We start from the raw sequence: 15,814 nt of genomic DNA on the forward strand, positions 1-15,814 counted from the left end.
GAGGGAGGCTGCCTGCAGCCTTCCTGATTACGAGCACTGTAGAATTAAAAAAGCCGGACGGCCGGGAGTCGGGAGTCTCGGGACTTGAGGAAAAGCGGGACGCTAAGTTTAACTTTTATTTTATATATATTTTTCCCTTAAACCCCTCCCGCTTCCCCACACCCCCTCCATGACGACCCCATTTCCACCCACCCGCCCGTAATGCCAGCTGCGACTGCATGAATGTATTTGAATTAGTGCTGTGTGCTTTGAATGGGTGTGTGCATGGGTATGTGCTAGCGAATGATGGGTGTATGTGTGCGCGCTTGTGAATGGATGGGTGTGAGTGCACATGTAGATGGGTGGGAGTGAGTATGTGTGTGTGGGTGCTTGTGAGGGAAGGGAGGAAGGGAGTGTGCTTGTGCGTGCCCGCCCCACTACTCGTCGACATTACGAGCCGCCACTGGTATTCAGAGATAACATACTATCGACTATAACGAATTACTTCGCAGAGAATACTGGTACTGCCACCATGGTGGGGGTAGAATGGGAGGTTTTCAAAGTGGTGGTGCGAGACACTGTAATCAGCGCGGTCACTGGTGCTCGTCAACAAATCCACAGGAAATTAAAACAAGCAGAGGATACACTGTGCAGGCTTGAATGCACGGCGGTCCTCGAACCAGACGCTAAAGCGAAGCTCCGAGAAAACACGTATGAAATACGCTGAACTTCTAGAGCAGCTATGAATAATTGATCACCGAGCATATACACACAAAGTCCATACAGAAGCAGACAGGCCAGGTACACTAATAGCACGCCTTCTACAAAATGCCCCCCACCTCACCAATCATTGAAATAGTTACACCGCAGCAAACCCTTGCCACAACAAGATGAAATAAATAATACGTTCTATGATCACTATAAAGCGCTGAACACAGCCCCACAGAACGTAGACCCGATAGGTATTCACACCTTCTTAGCCTCCATAAACCTATACCAAGTAGCACCAGACTCCCGAAAGGTCCTGGCCGCCCCCATAAGACTGGCAGAAATATGTGCAGCAATCAAAGATTTACCTAAGAACAAAACTCCAGGTACAGACGGATTACCCGTGGAACTATATGCCACCTATGCTTAACAGCTGGCCCTTTGACTCAAAAAACGTTACCATGAGGCTTTTAAAACTGGATTTCTACCCCCCACCACAGTTCAGGTCTTAATAAACTCACTGCCCAAACGTGGAAGGGATCACACTAAGCTCACTGCCTATCGTCCGCTCTCTTTACTAAATTCAGAATATAAAATCCTGAGTCAAAATCTATCTACCCGCATTCAAAATCTTCTGCCGACGCTAATACACACGGATTAATGCAGGTTTATACCAGCACGAAACACATCCCTCAACAAACGCAGACTATGCAACATTATGTTCGCCTGAACCACTGATATGCCTGAAGCAGGGTGCATCTCACTAGATATCTGCCAAGCCTTTGATACCCTTAGCTGGGACTACATGTTCACTATCCTCCGAAGATTCGGAATCCCCCCGGAATTTATAAAGTGGATCCAGATACTATACCAATCCCCGACAGCTAGAGTGCGTACTGGGTCACACATATCGAAAGAGTATCAAAATCAAAGGGGCATGAGGCAGGGCTGTCCTCTTTTGTCCGTGTTATTTGTGCTTGCACTAGAGCCCTTGGCCCATAGACTGCACGCAGTTGCCGGGGAATGGTGTATAACCGTTAATCGAACCGTTCATTCCATATCACTTCACGCAGACAACATAATTTTATATTCCAGAGTTCTTCAGAACAATCTGCGTATGGTAGCGCAAATTTTTACCCAGTTTGAATCAGTTGCAGGTCTCGCCATAAATTACGAGAAATCATATGTGCTGCCAATTGGGAACGAGACCACTATGCAAACTATCTGAAAAACAAACCTGACAGTGGAGCCCGGATAACCACAGAACCTGGACTACTATCCCTTCTAGTATTCTAACCCCTCTATACCTATTGGGGTGTGTGTGCACACTGAAACGCACCCACTGCCACAGTGCAGGTCCCCATGGGATCATAACATTTTAAAACATAAGCACAGGTACACCACACAAGGACCAAGAAAACAAATATTTAAACTGTATGCAACGCAAATATCATTCAAAGTTTTTCTTTTTATTCCAATATTGAATTTTAAAACGTGGTAATTAACATCAGTTTTCACAAGGGTACAGCCGACGCGTTTAGTCCTACCAGAGGACTTCTTCAGAGTGCTAATAGAAAGGTCAGTCTTCAGCAAACGAATAAAGCCAAAGATAACCGGAACAGCCGGTGTGTCGTAACCCGCCACAGTCACTGTTATCTGAAAAAACGTGATATTAAATGTATATGCAACACTTCTTATATGAAGGCCGAAAAGTTGCAAGGGACAAGGATGCCGGTTGGGTCCGGTGCTGGGGCACCAATGGTTACGCAAAATAATACGTTAACGCGATGATAAAACATAAGCTGAGTATACAATCAATAGCCCCAACATATGCAGCAGACCCAATCGCATCAATTCAAGAGCGTAATGTATGTCCAAAATCAATAACTGCAGCCGATATTAGACTGCAACCATATCTCCAACGGCCGAATCTCACGGAGATTTCACGTCGGCTGTACCGTTGTGAAAACTGATGTTAACGACCACGTATTAAAATTCAATATTGGAATAAAAAGAAAAAACTTTGAATAATATTTGCGATGCATACAGTTTAAATATTTGTTTTCTTGGTCCTTGAAATTGATGTGTGGTGCACCTGTGCTTATGTTTTAAAACACTATGCAAACTATCCCCTTTGGCGGCAAGAACATAACGATTGCCCCCATTACATTTTGGTATCTAGGTATCCAAATATACAAAAACCCATGTGACCTAATCGATGGGAACTTGCAAAAAGAAATAGGTTCCTTAAGGGCTCAGATCACTTTTCTGGACATCCCTAGCCCTATCGGTTGCTGGCCGACTGGCAACACCTAAAATAGTGACTATTATATTTCTTCACCAACCTACCAGTGGTGATCCCCAGAGCCATATTCAAAACATTGAACTCACTATTAACAGATTTAATATGGGGCACGAGTCTCCGCCGCATAAGCCTGGAAAAACTGCAACTCCCGACCAACGCAGGAGGGATGGGGGCACCTGATTTTTATGCATACTGCTTAGCTGGCCACTTACGATGGCTCTCATACTGTTTGGCAGGCCGGACCTTCATGAAATAGCCTACACACCAGATGCTCACAAAGGGCAAGCTGCACACATTATTGTGTCAGGGCAGTGCTATCCCACCCTCAGCGCCAATCCTGCTCAGAAATGCACTCACCCACTGGAAGCGAGGACTAAAATACACAGCGATTACCCCGCCGTACGCTCAAGATATACCACTACTGGGTATCCAGATTGTCGGAAGAATCCTCACAAACCACAGACTATCTACATGGATACAAGCGGGTGTGTCCACAGTGGGAGACTTAGTTGGAGATGGGCTTCATAAACGAACGGGGGACTTCAGGAGCCTTATTCCTAGTGCATGCAAACCTAGTCCGGTACATCAAACTGCATTGGGCGCCCCAGTGGACAGAACCTACTACAAACATGCTAGTTCATCTGATCTACCTGATGGGAACGGGCAGGCACTTAATCCGCTGGTTTTATCAGGGGATCCGCACACATCAATCATCTCCACTTGCTCAGGTGCGTCTTAAGTGAGAACAGGACATTGATAGACCGCTTACAGAGAAAGAATGGAAAACAATGCTGGAGTACCCCAAACCAGTATCCCCCAATACCCGTATTACATTCATTCAATACATGTATACTCAGCGAGCAAACCTGACGCCACTGAAGTTACACTCCATGTACCCTAGTACTACAACGTCCTGCCCCGGATGTGAAAAGCAAGAAGCAGACTTACTCCACATGATATTGTCCTGCAGCAAGCTATGGAAATACTGGAGTGAGGTGAGGACAGCCTTGGGAGCCGTGATGGGCGAGATGGGGCTGTATGCCGTCAATACATGCATACTGGGTCTCTGTCCACGACGTAGTGGAAAAGAGGTCCAAGCCAAATTCCTGTACTTAGCTCTCATCCTAGCAAAAAGGGGCATGACTAGAATATGGAAGCCACCAACCTCCCCAACACACAGTCTTGGAAGGAAGAAGTCGAAAATGGGGGTTAGCAGAAAGCGTGGCCATCCGCAACGAAGAACGTAAGGGACTACGGAAGAGACTTATAGCTGGGAGCTGGGACATATTATCAGAATCCTTCAAAGCATTAGATGTATAGAACTCGTAAGGACAATAGCTATAACCAAAACATAACATCCTCACTATAGACGGGAACATTATGCTAGTCCCAGTCCAGGGGATCCAATCATTGGTCCAAATCTTAGCTTACCACCACAATAGTACGCCTCCCAAATGCCAACACCAATAAAGCCGGATTGGTGGTAACTGCAGGTCCTTTTCATCGCCAAAGATGGCGCCTTCCGTAGAAATGTGGAGATCCCAAATGGTCGTGGCCCAACAACCCCAAACAACAGGTCCCTCGCCCGTCAGCAGGGTGCAAGGGGGTAGTATGGGTAGTTCATGGTTTTAGTTAGTTGTTCACAGAATATGTTTCTAAAAGCTATGCAGAGAGATCCCTGCGTTCTATCCATCTATTGTGGTTACACACACAACCATGTACAGCACAAGTATAATGTGACTACACCATGTGAAATGCATGTAAACTCACAGCAGCCAATTGCTGCAGTTCACTTGAATGTAACAACAGTGGATACAACGGAAAAGTTATAATCTGAGAAACTCACTAAAGTTTGTTTAAAAAAAAAATAGAAGACGCAAGTGTTTGTGCCCCACTCTATCACTTAGAGAATATGGCAATTAAAAAGCAAAATGTGTCAATGTGCAAATGAAGTTTGTCTGAAAATGGCATATCTGGACATGAGGAGGGGTGGGATAAAGGCCACACACAAACTTAAACTATGGGCTTTGCAGATGCAGACAGCACGAGTAGCAGAAGCAGAGGACACAGGAATAGACGGAGTGAGAGAGAGTTGTGGGCACGGGTCTCCTATGAAAACTTTTGAGCACCTGCACATATATTTTTACAAATCCAGTACATCTAAAGCATTTTGTCTTTCATAATGAATAGAAAGAATGGTCCTAGCAACTGGACTTCCTACAATGCCTAGACTCCTCTGACCCTAAAGTACGAAGGAATTAGGCCCCTTGGGAACTTATGTAGTTTTGGATCTCAATTGTGGCTATGTGCCTCCTGTTGCCACGGTCCCAGACACCAGTACAAGGACGTGGAGATGGGTAGGCAAATGGCTAGGACCACGTGGGAGACAAATGACCAGCATTAAAGTAAAAAACTCCATAAGTTTCAAGGACCTAATTATTTCGTACATTCGGGTCATACATGGCACCAATGCTGGCTCCCTGAATATGGGCAACAACTAAATGATACTTAATAGTGTATTTGATCAAACTGACAACTGTATTGGGTCAGCAGGAGTAGGTTTCTCACATTGACTGACTAAAATAACCACCCCACGTAGATTAGGCAAACACTTACAGTCCTGACGAACTGCCACTGATTCTGTATGGAATTATACAAGGCAAGAAACATGTTTAACAATTCTCCTGATCTTTGGGAACATTAATTCCATTTAGGCCCCATATGTTTTTAACCTTAACAATGGCATACAAAGAAAGAATTCTCAAGGGGGTCTTTAGTTAATTTTAATCCATTTATTCTTCTCTCTAATATTCTGGCCAATCTACTTTGCAGTAATATTGGGTTAGATATATCCGACTCACTGGCCACTTGGGAAAGAACTCTGGTAAGTCAGGCACTGCTGCGCCAGCCCGACGAGGAGCACCGCCCAATGATGAAGCATACCACCATTTGGTAGGTGAAAGCTTGTGCTCCGCCTCAGACGACCGTATTCATTTTCACCATTCTCTTAAAAATGTTGATAGGTTGGATCTCTTTTTCTTGGAACTGCACATATATTTATGAATTCATTGATAGAGGGAGAATGTGTGCTGTATTGGTAATCTCTCACCCATCTACTTTTGAAGAAGCAAGTCTCCGAACTAGTTTCTTTTGTATAAATAATATCACTTTTCTCAATACCAGTACCTTCAGAATGACTATAAAATCTATTAACCGCCTTACGAACCAAATAGCGTTCAGTAAAGGGAACAATTAGATGTTTTATCAGGACAAGCACCAATAAGATACACCACAACGTAAAAGCAAGTGTCAGTGGACATCACCAATACCTAGTAAGAGAGCCAATTGAAGGGCTCTAGGTAAACAAGAAGGTAAATACTACTTACCCAGTATGCATCTGTTCTTGGCATATACAGCTGTAGATTCATATTTATTTAGCATGGATCGCCATCTGGTGTTGGGTCTGGATGTTTGCACTTTGTTTTTGTTTGAAGAAGTCTTTGCAGTCACGAGGGAGGGGACTCCTCCTTTCGGTGATAGTGCGCATGGGCATCAGCTCCATCCCCAGATTGTTTTGCCGTAAGGGTGATGATGGAGTTAGTAAGAGTAGAAAGAGATGTCCATGTATATTGTACCCAAGTAAGATGATACTGCAACAGATAAAGGTGCCTGGGGAGGCGGGTGGGTGCATATGAATCTACAGCTGTACATGCCAAGAAGAGATGCATACTGGGTAAGTAGCATTTTCCGTTCGAGGCATATGAGCTGTAGATCATATGCTTAAGCATAGACTACACATCTACACAATAGTGCTTTGTGAATGTGTGTGGCGTAGACCATGTTGCTGCTTTGCTGCATGTAGAATGCTCCCTAGAGGGAACTGTTAATGTGCGTTTAGCTTTAATATAGTATATTTGGATGCATTTAGCCAATCCACCGTGCAGTACTTGCTTTTGATATGAGATTGCCTTTATGCGGTGACAAAAAATCAACAAAAAGTTGTTTTGTTTTTCGAAAGGATTTAGTTTTTTCAATGTAATATAGTATTGCTCTTTTTACATCTAATGTGTGAAGAGCACGTTCTGCCACTGAGTCTGGTTGAAGAAGAAATACAGGTAGCTCAACAGACTGGTTGAGATGAAAGGCAGAAACAACTTTGGGTAAAACTTTGGGATTAGTCCTAAGAACCACTTTATTGTGATGAATTTGTAAAAATGGTTCTTGCATGGTTAGTGCCTGGAGCTCACCAACTCTTCTGAGAGATGTGATGTCTATAAGTAAGGCTACTTTCCAAGTGAGAAACTGTAGCTCACATTTGTGCAGAGGTTGAAATGGCAGGCCCATGAGTCTTGTAAGGATTATATTAGTCTAGGAGGGCTGATTCTTTTAAGTCCTTCCCTAAATACCTTGATAGCGGGCATGTGAAACAAAGACAAATGTTGTCTGTTTTGTAGGTAAGCCGCTATTGCAACAAGATGTAACCGTAAAGATGTATAAGCTAAATTAGAATGCTGAATGTGTAATAGGTAGCAAATTATGTTTTGGATTGAAACATCTAGTGGATTGATTTGATTGTTTGTGCAGTAGATGACAAATCGTTTCCACTTTGCTGCATAGCATGCTCTAGTGGTAGGGCGTCTCGCCTCTTTAATGACGTTCATGCAGTCTGGCGGGAGATTAAGGATGCCGAACTCTATGATTTCAGGTGCCAAATCACAAGGTTGAGTTGACTAGGATTTGGATGTCTTATCTCTCCATGGTTATGAGAGAGAAGCTTGGGGGAGAGGTGTAGTTTTTGGTGAGAAACTACTGATCGTTCCAATAGGGTTGTGAACCAGAGTTGTCGGGCCCATGTGGGAGCAACTAGGATCATTGTGAGGATGTAGTTCCCATTCGTAGATCTGTTGTCTTTGACGACTGAGCAGATCTGCAATCTGGTTGTTTACTCCTGGGAGGTGTTCTACAAGGAGATATAGCTTTTGAAGTATGGCCCATCTCCAAATGCTTTGAGCTAGGCGTAAAAGCTGTGGAGTGTGTGTCCCTCCCTGTTTTTGTATGTAGTACATGGCTGTCATATTGTCTGTACGGACTAAGACAGCTTTGCCTACTAGATGCAGTTGAAAAGCTTTCAATGCCAGAAAAATCGCTAGTAGCTCTAGGTAGGTTATGGGAAGGTGTTTCTGTTGTAGGCTCCATGTGCCCTGAACAGTGTGTTTTTGAAGATGAGCTCCCCAACCAGTGATTGATGCGTCTGCTGTTAACACTATCTGTGGAACCGGGTCGAGGAATGGCCGCCTTTTGGAAAGGTTTTGTGTATTCCACCACTGCAGAGAGCAATGGGTGCGGCCGTCTACCAACACCAGATCTGTCAGCTAACCTTGAGCCTGGTTCCACCGACTAGCCAAGCATTCCTGTAGGGGACGTATTTGAAGTCTTGCATAAGGGACAATTAGAATGCAAGAAGCCATAATGACAATTATTTGCATGAACACTCGGGCTACTAGTGAGTGTTGGGACTGAAATTGTGATATTAGATTTTGCATGTTGTGTATTCTGGCTGGATTGGGGTATGCTAGAGCTTTGCAAGCGTCTATTGTAACTCCTAGATACGCTTGCGTGTTCGACGGCTGGAGGCGAGACTTGGTGAGGTTTACAGTGAATCCCAAGAATGCAGCAGTGTTGGGATTTGGCTTTTTTTAGCCAGTCGTCCAGGTAAGAGAAGACGTGAATGTACTGTCTTCTCAAATGAGCTGCAACGACTGCGAGGCACTTGGTGAATACTCTGGGTGCTGTAGTTATCCCAAAGGGGAGAACTTTGAATTGGTAATGGTGTCCGTCCACCACGAATCTGAGATATTTTCTGGGAGCTGAGTGAATGGGAATGGGCAAGTAGGCGCCCTTTAAATCCAGAGTGGATAGAAAGTCACCTTGTTGAAGCAATGGGAGAACCTGTTGGAGGGTGACCATGTGGAAGTGGTCCAACTGAATATAAAGATTTAGCTATCTGCAGTATAGTATAGGCCTCAGAGAGCCGTCTTTTTTTTGGGATTAAAAAGTACAGGGAGTACACGCCTGTTCCCTGATGATGGAACGGGACAGGTTCTATTGCATGTTTTTGTAACAGAGAGAGAACTTCTTGTTTGAGGAGTGTGAGATGTTCTGGTGACAGTACACGTTGCTTTGGAAGGATATTTGGGGGAGTGCTGGTAAGTTCCAGGCAGTAACCATATTAGATAAATTGTCTTACCCAATTGTCTGAGGTGATGGAATTCCAGACAGGTAGGAACCGTGAAAGCTGTCTCCCGACAGAGGTGTGATGATCGGGGGGTAGCGGAGGGAAGTCACTGCTTATTGGCAGGGGAAGTGCGGGTGGAATTACTTCTGCTTCTTCCCTTGTTATTATTTGCTTTGTAGTTTCCTCTAAAATAGCCTCTGTAGGAGTTGGATTGGTTATTACCTTTATACGAGGAGGAGGGATTTTCTGATGACAGTGTTTTTGAGCCATCCCTATAAAAGGAGCAGCGAAAGGAACCCCATTTAGAAGGCAATTGTAAGGCCCCCATGAACTTTGCAGTTTCTGTGTCTTTCTTCATTTTCTCAAATGAAGTGTCTACTGATGGCCCTAACAGATGCTCCTTATCAAAGGGCTGATTAAGTATGGAGGATTGTACCTCCTGCTTGAATCCAGAGATCCGAAGCCCAGCGGGCCTACGTAACAGTATGCTGGTGTTGATGGCACGAGATGCTGTGTCTGCTGCATCTAGTGCGCATTTTATGGAAGTATTGGTGATGAGCTTCCCTTCCTGGATTAGGTTGTTAGCTTTAGTTTTATACTCATCCGGTAGATGTTCCATGAGTTTTTCCAACTCGTCATAGTGAGCCCTATCATAGCGTGCTAACAGACCCCGAGCATTGGCAACGCGCCAATGGGAAGCCACTCTTTTGCCTGAGGCCTAAATAAGTTTTGATTCCTTATTAGGAGGTGCGTTGCCTGTGGTTTGAGAATTAGCTCTCTTGCGGGCGTTAGTTACAACAAGAGAGTCCAAAGGCAACTGGCCTTTTATATATGCTGGGTCTGTAGGAGCTGGTTTGTATTTTTTATCTACTCTAGGAGTTAATATTCTGGCTCTAACTGGGTCTTTGACTACTTGGTCAGTGTGTTTTAGTAAGCCCTTGAGCATTGGTAACGTGTTAGTAGACCTTTGTGAATGTGTGAATGTCTCCACAAGAAAATCCTCTTCTAGATGGTCTGAGTGTAGTTCTACCACGTGATAATGAGCAGCCCTGTTAATAAGCTGCGCAAAGCCGATGTTATCATCAGGTGGGGAGGGTCTACATGGGTAGAGGTCTGGTTCGTTATCCTGGTCTGGGTCTTTATCATAATTGTCCCAGGGATCAGTGTCCTGTGATATGTCATGTGGCACATAATGGTCCTCATCCTCATCTCCATCCCCATCGTCCTCGTCCTGTGTATCAGGTGATAATGGAGGTGGTGGTGAATTTGATAGTGTAATTATCAAATTTGGGTTAGGAGGAGGAGAGGGAGGTACGTAAGGGGGGAAGGGTTAGTACCATGTCCTTTTTTAGAGGTATAGGATGATCCTCTGTGAGATCCAGCTTCTGTTTCTTAGGAAGAATGACTTGGAGGTTTCCAGTTTTAGGGTCTATTCTGAGTCTCTTTTGTTTGGGATCCAAAGGTGGCTGTTCAGGTAGAGGTTCTTTGGATGGGGTTGATTTAGGTTGAGGATCTTTTTGCGCCGAGTGTTTTGAGTCTGAGTGCTTTTTAGCAGGTTTCGGACCCGAGCCTTTAGGTGTGGATTTCGGCCCGGAAGCTTTCGGTATGGGTTTTGGCTCTGTAGCTTTAGGTGTGTGTTTCTGCTCCGAAACTTTAGGTTTGGAGGCTTTCGGCTCCGTGCCTTTGTGTTTTGTGTGTTTCGGCTCCGAGGACTTCGGTGTCGAAGATGTTTTTGCTGCCGGTGACGTGGAGACTGGCAAGTCCTTGTGTTTATGTCTCGGTGTTGGTTCTGCATCGGAATGAGGCTGGCTCGAGTCTGAAGGCTTGTGTTTGTGTTTCGTAGCCGAGCCCGAGGACGGGGCGTCTGAAACTTTTTCTCAGTGCCGAACTGAGCCAGAGGGCGAAGGGGACACCGGAGCAGTGGGTTTTGGGTGAGTGGGCACAGGGGGGGGGGTCTGTACTCACGGTATGTTGACCCGGAGTGATGTTCGGGTCTTCTTCCATGTCGGAATCGGCTTTGGACACAGAGACTGGTTCTTCTTCGGCTTCTGGATCTGGCTGGTGGGAATCAGAATCTTCGCAGAAGATGTCTGGTACAGAGCAGCTGCTATGGTGCATTTTTTAGCGTTGAGTCCGACAGTCACAAATGCTTTTCTTCGATTGAAATGATCGACACGCTTCACAGTCCTTTTCGTTGTGTTCCAGGGATAGGCAGAGGTTGCAGACCTCGTGCAAGTCAGTGCGTGGAAACTTAGCACGACATATCTTGAATGTAATCCGTTCCATTGACTGCTGGCGTGGTCGACACGGGTAGGCCAGACGGCCCGCCTCGAAGTTCTCGTTCGAAGGTTTTCAGATTTTAGATGATGCGCGTCGAATGGGAACCGCGATCGATAGACAATACCGTAAAGGGTAGAGGATTGCACGTCAAAGGGTTTAGAAGAACCGGAGCACAGCAATACACATCCGAACTCGATGGCAGAAAAAAACAATCTGGGGATGGAGCCGATGCCCATACGCACTATCACCGAAAGGAGGAGTCACCTACCTCGTGACTACAAAGACTTCTTCGAACAAAAACAAAGGGCAAACAATCGGACCCAACACCAGATGGCGATCCATGCTAAATCATGTGATCTACAGCTCATATACCTCGAACACATGATTTCTCCAGGAGGTATCACAGTCATGATACAATGCAGTAAGCAAGTATAATGCAACAAAGTGCAATGTACTATAGGACAAGTTTTTAAACCAAGGATTACAGGCAGCATACGTACATTAAAAAAAATGTTTAAACTTGTGCGTGAACTTAAGCAGCTCTCTCCCGATTGAAGGTAAAGTGAACTATAAGTGGAACCATTTTTTGTTCCAACTCAGCTCTATAACCTTCTCTGCTGCGATTCCAGCTGCACTCTGACACATCTGCCAAGTGCCATGCATCGCACATCAGCCTAGAGTATTTCAGTGCTTGGCCCGCATTATAGCACTGAAAGAAAATGGTCACGCCAATTAGTAGTCCCCAGATTGCTGGAGGCGCTTTCAGAGTGGCGGTGTGAAAATAAATAAAACTGTCACACTGGCCTAAGTGCTCAATTTAAAGACCAGGGTTGATGTGGGTGTCCTTGAAAACATCTTACAGTTTTTAATCCCCATGATCAAATACTGGTGCTTGGTACAGCTTAGTAGCCATGTCATTAGGGAGACGCACGACAGGATGCCATAACGCAAAGAAAAGGAGAAAACTGTCCTTTTCCAATCTGGTCATGCATGAGACAAAAACAGGTGGCTTTTTCCCAGTGCTGATGTGCAACTGAAAAGGTGGGGAAGAAAATGTTGCTGCTTTTCATTCCCACTGGCGGTCGGACCCAAGCTGGGGAGTGGTGGCGGCCTAGTGTTTGGCGTACTGTGAAACACTACCTGAATCCCAAATGGATATGCGAGGGCATGGAACCAGCGAGTTGTCGCTCGTTTTCCATATTATTCATTAATATTTAAAAATACCTGCCCTGCAACCTGGTGAAGCTTTTCACAGTGGAGATGAACCTGACTGTAGTTCTTTGTTGAAAAGTGGCAGAGCAGTGCCAGGCTGTTTTTGGTGGTGGGTGTTTAATATTACTATGTCATTGATGGTCTGTTATAGCGGAACAGTCTATTTAATTTACTTGTAATATAGACCTGGCATGACATACAAGCTTATTAACCTATAGTAATAGCTGGAAAAACGATGTATTTGGGGGCGTGGCCACAACGCGAATGGAGTGAGACACGCGACTCCAGGTCTCTGCTCCACCACGTCCCGTTACCGCCGTTGCTCCCTGCCGCCGGACCGGCTAACCGGGGCAGGGCGATTTGTCTGGAGACAGTGCAGCTGAGGGGGGCTCCTGGACAGTCAGAGGGGCTCTGCCGTGTCTGGGAGCTTGAGAACGTCAGCAGCTCCCTTGGCGATCGCATCTGCCGCCATCTTGAGGGGCGGGCCTTCCATTGCGGAAAGCTGCTGAGCTGCATTCCTGGGCCCGTGACAAGCCAGCGAGGGGAGAGCACTTCGGAGAGATCCCAGTGCTCTGCCCTAGGGCTTTCCGGTTGCTGGGGATGCTGCGGCGGCGCCTTGCATCCCCCTGCGGATCTTGAAGACGATGTGGCCGGGCCCGGCCTACCTGCCCCGGATAATAAAGCACAGACGTCCAACCCAAGGAAATACTGTGAGTTTTGTGGTGCGCTTGGACTGGGGGGGCCCGTTGAGCAGTGGGAGGGGTCCCCGCGGCGCCCCGGGACTGGTTATACTGGGGGCCCTTTGCAGCATGACCTCCCACCGCCATCTTGTGGTGGCGGGGATATCGATCGGCGTCAATATCTGAGAGAGGTGTCTAGGCCCTCCCCGGCACTTAGATGTGCTCCTCCTCCCATCTGGTGACCCTCTGTCCAGACATCACCTCCCTGGTGGGGTGCACGCCATGCCCCAGGTCTGGGACACTGTTGTGGTTAAGGGGTTGGTTGAATCGGCCACCATCCGAGCTGAGGGGACGGAGCGGGAGAGGCTCGAGCCCCGGTGTGCTGCTGTGTGGGCTGGCGGCATTGTCCCTTGCTCACATCGACAGTGTCTAACACTCACACTAGTCCTGGACTGACTTTCTGTACCCTCGTTTGAGAGGTGTCCTTTCCAGAGGCGACCCGAGTCCTGTTCGCATACAACCGTGTCATTGGGCCCCCGGCGTGAGGCAAGTGTTCCCCGCTCCGCCAGTGGGATTTGTACCGTCGATTGTGGAGAGGAGGGGAACCCCGAGCTGCCTCCCTCTTCTTGGGGCTAACCGTGAAATAGGGGGACCTCAATGCGCACATCCCTGCAGTGGAACAGTCAGCTAGGGGTGAGCGAAGCATCGCCCCTGTTGGACTACTATTGCCTCCTTGACCGACCCCTAGATTACCTTGAACATTTACGGATGGGATAGCCAAACTTGCGGTACTCGCCACCTCATCACTTTGCCTTCAGGGGCTGGGGCCGCTTTACTACTGGAGTCGCAGTTGGCATCAACCAATCCACCGTGCCTCCTAAAAATAAAGCCAATAAGGATGCCGAATCCATCGTGACACGGGACAACCTGGTAACATCCCTTTGGTCTAAATCGAACACACATGTACAGGAAGATCCTAACTCTTCCACTTCGGCGTCAGGGAAGCCCAGCTCAGAAGTACCATTCACTCAGGTGTTTATGTCGTCCTTTTTACAAGAAATCAAAGACGAAAGTGGATCCCTTAAACAGGACTTTAAGGCTGGGATACAGGATATCCGCCGGGAGGTCACAGAGATCGGTGGTAGAGTGGACAACCTTGAACACACCATGGACACTAGGGCAGAGGACCACGAAAATCTGTGGAAGAAACTGGCAGAAATAGAAGATCAGAATATCACCCTACAGCTGAATCAAGAAGACCTTGAAAATCGCAGTAGGCAAAACAACCTGCGCATTAGGGGGATTCCGCTGGGAGCGAAGAAAAGGACATCATGGAGTATACGACAGACCTCCGACAAGCCATCGGGGAGAACGAAGAAGCTTTGTCGCCTTTGATTGATAGAGCTTACTGGGTCTTCGGCCCTTGTAATCGGCCTGTTTTTATCCCAGACATCCTTACCAGAGTCCATTACTTTGCCGATAAGGAAGCCGTCTTGAAAAATGTTCAAGGGATCAAGTCAGTCTCATATAATGGACTCTCGATTCAAATCTACCAAGACTTGGCCCCAGCCACGCTTCGGCGGAGAAAAGGCTTCAAATCTTTCGCAGACAAGCTCAGAGACCTCAATATTAAATATCGGAGGGGCCACCCCATTGCCCTGATGTTTACTTGGGAAGGCAAACGGCGAGTCTTACGCTCACTGAGAGAAGCAAAACAGCTTTTGCAGCTCCCTCTGGAGCCTGAGGGAGAGGACCTGCTGTCGTCACGGGAATGTCGAGATGGGCCCCTCCACCCGATATGGTCCACAGTCATGCCGCCTAGATCCAAGCGCAGCATACAGGAACTTGAAACTTCCCAGGTTAAGCAAGATATCATCAGCCACATTCGGTCTCTGAGCAGCTCTTCTTCCCCAGCTCGATCACCAGATCATAAGGAATGACATGCTCTGGTTATGCCTGCTCTCAGACCTTCCATGGCGATTCTTAAAATTAGTCTTCGGAGGCGTCCGAAACTTAAATCTTTGGCATACAATCTTGACTTCTCTGCTTCTGAATGAGGATTGAAACGCTGCATAAATCCAAAGGTACCACTGAGACCTTCAGTGTGATACAGAGGTGGATTGGGGCAGTTTTGTCTCCAAAATTTTACAGATTCCCTTGTGGAGGCTATGGCGATCGGAGCAACCATTACTCTTTCTTGTACTGCCACGGGCTGGTGGTAGTGAAGGGCCATGGAACCTTTTGAGACTGTGGCCCCCCCTCCTCAGAGTCCCTTAGAAGAGTGACTTTTCCTCAATGGCCCGTCGGATAGACATTGGGTGGTTCTTGATAGACTCTGCTATCATCTGGCTCAGTTGGCCACTTGCTATTGTGTTTCTTATCTTCTTTATCTTTCTGTTTTCCCGAACCGTTTAT

General features: G+C 46.6%; 1 protein-coding gene across 1 annotated transcript in view; it reads right to left on the reverse strand.

The window, feature by feature from the left end:
• Nucleotides 1–15,814, reverse strand: part of PAM16 (presequence translocase associated motor 16) — a 73,795-nt gene that overhangs the window by 51,293 nt on the left and 6,688 nt on the right. The gene's annotated exons all lie outside the window — the stretch shown is intronic.

The sequence above is a fragment of the Lissotriton helveticus genome, chromosome 10, assembly GCF_964261635.1.
Source record: "Lissotriton helveticus chromosome 10, aLisHel1.1, whole genome shotgun sequence".
NCBI classification, from domain to species: domain Eukaryota; kingdom Metazoa; phylum Chordata; class Amphibia; order Caudata; family Salamandridae; genus Lissotriton; species Lissotriton helveticus.